This window comes from Hyaena hyaena, unplaced genomic scaffold (assembly GCF_003009895.1).
Source record: "Hyaena hyaena isolate Hyena2069 unplaced genomic scaffold, ASM300989v1 scaffold_382, whole genome shotgun sequence".
Lineage (NCBI taxonomy): Eukaryota > Metazoa > Chordata > Mammalia > Carnivora > Hyaenidae > Hyaena > Hyaena hyaena.
Window position 1 is genome coordinate 517987 of NW_024081015.1, and position 7103 is coordinate 525089.

Sequence of the window (7103 nt, forward strand, 5' to 3'; positions counted from 1 at the left end):
TCAACTAAGGTCCATAGTTTACATTAGAGTTCGTTCTGTGTGTTGTATATTCTATGGGATTTGACAGATGTATAATGACATATATCTATCTTATGGTATCATACAGAACATTTCCCTGTACTACACCTATTCATCCCTCCCTTCCTGTGAACTCCTGAGAACCACTAATCTTCTTTCCTTCAACAGATCCAATTTTATGATAGGGAAAGATAGGATTCAGTAAGCAGAAAGGTAGAGGCTAAGGCTTGAAAGTTCCTGGGTGGGGAAATACACATATTTTAAAACTCTTCTGGAAATGTCTGGTCTCCAGTAAGCTCCCTCAGGCATAAAATTCCTCATAAGAATGTAGCAGACACCACCTACTCCCCTTCAGGTCTCCCTCAGGAATTTGACAAAAGACCTGACTAAAAATAAGTCGACCATAAAACATATGACTCACAAGGAACAATACGGCCACAGACCACCCCTCATAAAATGGAAGCAAGCCAATCAAGAAAGAATGACTAGGCATTTAGAGTTACCTAGCCAGTTAAGGGTGGAACCTGAGAAGAAACAAGGGAGAACAGATGGAGGAAGGGGGTTGCCAATCAGAACCCTAGAGAACAAAGTCTCTTGCCTGTAGTCGAGGGCATTCACTTTTGAATGTCCCCTCTCTGTAAAGAGAGCTTTCATATGATTCTTCCTTTCTGAGCTTATGCTCTAATAAACTTTTGCCCACGGCTCATTTTGTATCCACCTCTTCATTCTTCAAAGCAGTGAAGCAACGAATCCCGGGTATTGAAGTAAAAAATCCTGCAACAACTCCATCTATAGATGAAAAACCTGAGATCCCTCTGGCTGGAAAGCCACAGACAGATGGCCCAAAGGAACCCTCCCACCTCCAGTTCCCAAGCCCCCATACGAATATGGAGCCTTGCTTAGCTTTAGGTCAGACCAGTTGGGCTCTTTGCCTGAGGACCTGCCCCTCGCCCAGGAGTATGGTGCCTGGGGCCCCACCCAGCCTTCAGGTGAACCACTCCAACCTCTGAGGGTCACCAGTCAGTTCTGTTAATGATCTGAGATCTTTGTTTCTCAACTTCTTTCACAATGTTGGGGATTCAAGGCCAGCATCCCTCGTGAGAGAGAAAGGGAACAGGAAGCAAGAAACAGAGGTCAGGGTCACCTGGGCGTGGTATGTCCTATGAATGTCTTGGGGAACAGCTTCATGGGCCCAGCAAGGAAATGTGTGCTCGTGGAGAATGGGGGAGCCCTGATTCTGCAGATCAAATCCTGAGATCACCAGCCTGCCGTTTCTCTGATGTCTGGTGTCTATTCTTAACCCTGATGCTTTTTCTGGCTCTCTCTTCCCATCTTGGATGGATCCTTGGCCCTGAGTCTCTAGGGGCAAGTCCTGGCTTCCTATTGGGAGTGCTTCACAGGCTCAAACCACCGATGACAAGGACACAGCCCAGGCTTCCTAAAAGCTTCAAGGGGCAAGTCCCCAGAATGGGTCAGGGTTTAGCTGAGATAAAGCCAAAATGAAACAGCCCAGGGCAGGCCGCACTGCAAACTTCAGGTAGAGCTGTATGTAACTGCTGATAATGACAAAAATAAATGACAAAAAAACTGTGGTTCAAACACAAAAGCTGCCTTGGAGAATAGAATAGTCATAGAATCGAATCTGTGGTGCCACCCAGTGGTCAGAGCAAGTAAACAGAACTTGTTTCATTAATGATGGTTGACAACAGAAACATTCCAGGGGCTCTCACAACACACTGGGATTAGGAGCTTTGCACAAGTGATTATTTAATGTGATTATGATTAATGGTAATAATTGCTTATTTTGATGTGTCACAAACAGCTCTTCTGAGGTAGGTGATAGGTATTATTCCCATTTTAGAGGTGAGAGAAATGAGGCCCAGGGGATTTAAGTGAGTAATGCAAGGTCACATAGCTGAGGGAGGCCAGCCCCAGTTTGAGCAGAGTCAGGATTCAGTCACACTCTTCACGTTCATCGGTTTCCCTTCCCATTTTAAAGAGAAGATTAGGCTCCCAAACTGGAACCCCCATCCTCAGAGCTGCCAGCCAAGAGCCTCCATTCCAGGTATACACTCCTGACTGTCTGAGCACTTTGTGTCATCCAGGAACAGAAGACGTTAGTGGAACCAAGATAAGCCATTCAGTAATAGTTTTGTAAAAACTGTATTAAAAGTAGTTCGTTTGAAAAGAAACTGTAGGCGAAAAAGAACATCAAGTAATTAACTGTCAGCTTAGTGAAGTGTACTCTGGAAAATTCTCTGTCCAGATATCAATCGGTATTTATGTAATTTGGATTAAGTGTGTTAATCATCCTTGAGGTAAAAATGTCCTCTGAATCAAATGGTATATCCAAACATTCCCCATCCCAAGATTTCGTGGCTGCTTCCTCCCATCCTGCGAGACACGTGGACCAAGAAAATAAGCTGCTTTGTTAGGTGGCCAAGGACATGAGGACACGGCAGAGCAGGCAGGACGCGCCCCATCACCGAAGGCCTCCAGGCTGGGTGTAAGTGTCGGATGGCGCTGCGATAGCCAGAGAAGGAATTGGCCTGCTCAGCATCAAACACTTAGCTGGTGGCAAAGCCAGCTCATTTCCTGAGCGCTGACCCCCCATCCCAGCTCCTCCAGCCCCTTGATGACAGGGGAAACACTGCTGCACAGCTGACCTGTCACTTGTGAGTTAGGAAAACCACAGGAGGACCTGAGCCAAGGCCTCAGCTCTTCCCAAGAAGGCACAATCCAGAGAACTTGGTCCCACCCCCTGCAGGCCAAGAACAGAGGAAGTGAAGGTGGTTTCATCCCAGGCTCTGCGCCTGTCTTCCAGGTTCCCGCAGAATCCAGTACTGATCCCAGGTGGTGACAAGGAGGAGGAGGAAGATGGAAGAGAGAGTGGGACAAAGGAAGAGGCAGGGGCCTGGAGGACTGGAAGATGCGAGGCTGAGTTCCGACCCAGAGAAGAGAAGGCCTCGGGGTTACTCGATTATATCTTCAGACTCTCATACCAGCCTGCTGCTGGAAGGTGTGAGGCTGAGCCCTGACCCAGAGACAAGGCCTCAGGGTTACTCGATTGTATCGTCAGACTCTCATACCAGGCTGCCCTTCTCTTGTAAGCTTTTAGTTTCTATTCGAACTTTTTAAGCTGTACTTCGATTACAAGTGTAAATGAAAGCAGGAAAAACTTCATTCAGACACAAAGACACTGAAGGACGATGAAACATGACCCTGACTAGCAGAAAGGCAAAGATCCTAGGGGCAGGGTGCCTGAAGGCCAGGCAGCAGAACTTCCAGCTGGGTCACAGCGGGGGAAATGAGTGCTCGTCTCTTCTTGCCCTGGCAGTGTTCCCATGGACCACCACTGTCTTACACTGGTTCTTAGCCTTTGTAGGGTCATGGGCCCTTTTGAAATTAGAAACCCTTATGCACCCAGGAAAAATAACATGCATATATGCATACACACAAAACTATCCATGTAATTAACTGGGTCTACAGACCCAGATTAAGAACCACTGTTCCATATGCTGATGGCCAACTAGATTGTTTTTCCAGTCTAGGAACTTTTTTTCCGAGCTTCAAAAATACACATTTGACTATCTTCCGCAAACCTTCTGGAAATCTCCCTAGTGCCAGGTAACCAAAATCGAACTTAAAATCTTCCCCCTTTGGGGTACCTGAGTGGCTCAGTCAGTTGAGCATACAATTTCAGCTCAGGTCATGAACTCATGGTTCCAGAGTTCGAGCCCCACATTGGCTCACTACTGTCAGTGCAGAGCCTGCTTCAGATCCCCTGTCACTCTCTCTCTCTGCCCCTCCCCTACTCCTGCACACATGTACACTCTCTCTCACTCAAAATATAAATCAATATAAAAAAAACCTTCCCCCTAAATCTGTTCCACCTCCCATATTCCCTATCTGGGAACTTTCATTACCAGTAGCCTAAGTCTCCAAGACTTGTCATCATCCTGGGCAGTGGTCCTTAATGCTGGCTGAAAAACTGGATAATCCGTATGGGGGACGGGGAATGAAACTTGATCCTTACCTCCCAGGACATATAAAAATTAATTTGAATGTATCATAGACCTAAGAAAAAAGCTAAAATTATACAGTTCTAGGAGAAAATCTTTGTGACCTCACCTTAGGGTAGGCAAAGATTTCTTAGGGTAAAAAGAGTGAACCACCAAGGAAAATTTCTGATAAATTGGACACAGTCATATCAGACACTCTGCCTTTTCCCTTTAAGAAAATGCAGCGATAACTGCAATGGACTTTTATGCATTGCTGGTGGTAATGTTAAAATAGCATAGCCACCTTGTAAAACAGTTTGACAGCATAGAGAGCAAGATGGAGTCCCTTGTGTCAAGCATGAGCCTGTGTCAAGCAATGATGCAAGCACTTAAGGGTAGTGTAGCTATGAGATATTACGGAGACCAGCATCAGCTGACACCCAAGAAGTGATAACCAGCAGCAGCAGAGGAAGTCTGCAGGAGGGAGCCCAACACTGATTAAATCCCTTTTATTTTATTTTTTAAATTTATTGTTGCAAGGCAGAAAGAGACAGAGCATGAGCAGGGGTGGGGCAGAGAGAGGGAGACACAGAATCTGGAACAGGCTCCAGGCTCTGAGTTGTTAGCACAGAAACTGACGTGGGGCTCGAACTCACAAACCACAAGATCATGACCTGAGCTGAAGTCAGATGCTTAACCGACTGAGCCAGCCAGGTGCCCCATGATTAAATCCTTTTTAAAAGGGGACGATTTTGCAGCAAACTGTCAGACTCTTCAGACACGACCTCTCTATGTCTGACCATTTTAAAAAAAGCAGCTGCGGCCAAAGCCTCTGTCCAACTGAACTCCAGACATAACTGAGATCCTTCAGTGATTGAATATAATAAGCAGTAAGTGCCAAGAGCTGACTTGGACCCAACTGAGACCTTATCTCAACTGTGGCCCCACAGACTCACTTCGAGTTCAGTTCATTAACTTTCCACACCCTTCTGTTATCTTGTTTGTTGCTCAGTGTGTCTTATGTTCTGCTCTGTGTGCTATGTAAGAAGCCAGGTTCATTATATGGTGAAATGTCCTTGAGTTTGGAACCCTGAACCTGCTTTATAATGACGTTAACCTTGTTTTTAGGATTGAATAAAGCTGGTGTTGTGGAAAGATACAACTTGTATGAGTGCCTTCATGGTGTGCTTCTGATGGACAGCATCCTTGAAAGTTAAAAATGCCATACATGGGGCGCCTGGGTGGCTTAGTCGGTTAAGCGTCCGACTTTCGCTTAGGTCATGATCTCGCGGTTCGTGGGTTCGGGCCCCGCGTCGGGCTCTGTGCTGACTGCCAGCTCAGAGCCTGGAGCCTGTTTCAGTCTGTGATTCCCTCTCTCTCTGACCCTCCCCTGTTCACGCTCTCTCTCTCTCCTAGAAATAAATAAAAATATTAAAAAAAAAAAAAAAGCCATACAATTGAGCCACCCCATTCGCTGCTAGGTATTTTACCCAAGAGAAATGGAAACATAGGTCCACATAAAAGACTTTTACAGGAATATTCAAGGCAGTTTTATTCACTATATCTCAAAACCAGAAACAGCCCAGATGTCCAACAACCCAGATGTCAAATGTCATTCGGGATCCTGAGAGGATACCTCCCCACCAGCCAAGCGGGGCCTCCTTCATCCACCCACCAATGAGCTTATGGGTACATGCGTATAGTCGTATACTACCCACCAAGGAAAGGGAGGAACTACTGATACACACAGATAGGTGGATGACCCTCAAAAGCATTGTGCCAAGTGAAAAAGAAGCCAGGCACAAAATGTCACATCCTGTATGGTTTTATTTATGAGAAATTCCAGGGAGGACAAAGCATAGTGATAGAAATCAGATGAGTGGTTGTCTGAGGCCAGGGAAGAGAAGGTAAAGGATTGACTGCAAAGGGGCAAAAGGGAACTTTCTACTTGGGATTCTCTCTCCTTTTCTCTGCCCCCTCCCCTGCCCTCCTGCGGCGCTGGCTCTCTTTCTCAAAATAAATAAATACACTTAAGAAATTCTAGAACTATATACAGTATGTAAAATTTTTCATATTTGCTGAATGCAAATAATATATCAATAAAGTAGAGTTTTTGTTTTGTTTTGCTTTATTTAATGCGAGGGCTGCTGTGACGGCTGTTAATGAAGGAGAACGCAGATGAAGGGATTCCGCTAAGGGCATTCCGAAAAGCATTTCATTTGGAAAGGAAGGGGGAGGCTCCCGTCTCTGCTAGGTCAGCCTCAACCGGGAGGTTTAGTGAAACATTCTTCCCGTTAGGGGGCAGTGTCGTCGTCAGCCGGTCACCAAGGCCAGTTGCAAGCCCCCAGGCGCAGGCCGGGGCCGAGGCGAGTAGGACACCCCCAGCCCAGGGCGCGCCGAGGTCGCTTGCCTACGCCTCCGGAGCGCGCGGATGACCCCCCCTCCAGCCCTGGCTGTCGGGCAGCGTAGGGCCAGCCCCTCGGCCCCGACTTGCGGAATGCAGACGCGGGAAGCGGCAGCCGCGGCGGGAACGCTTCCTGGGCGAAACGCGCCCCAGCCGGCGGCTGGCGGCCCGGGTGAAATCGACCCTGCGTCTCAGGCGCCGGTTCTGCGACAAGGCCCGCAGAAGGATGCCGCGGCGCCTCTTTCCTCTCGGACCTTCTTCCTCTCCAAGCAGGTCATCCTAGCCTTGGCAGATCCCCACCCACACAGAACTCAGAAATTGTCATTTTGAAGGACAAAAAGAAGTCTGTCCTAGAGATGTTTTGTTTAATCTGCCCCTCGTGGGCTGAAAAAGCGGCTCACCAGGCGTGGCGGGCCAAGGAGGGGGCTGCTAGGGAAATGAGCTGGAATGCGGGGAGGGGGAGAGCTCCGACACTGACCGGCGTGCCAAGGCCCAAGGGACACCGGGACCCTGCGTAATCACCCTCCCCCCCGTGGCCACCGCTCACCACGGGACCTCAGGGGACGCACTTGGGCAGCCCCGCCTGCCGGCGCCCTCGTCTCCAGCCCTCTCCGCCCCGCCTGGCGCACTGCGTGGTTTGCTTAGTTTCCCGGACCTGGCAGAGCGGCGGCTGCGTTGAG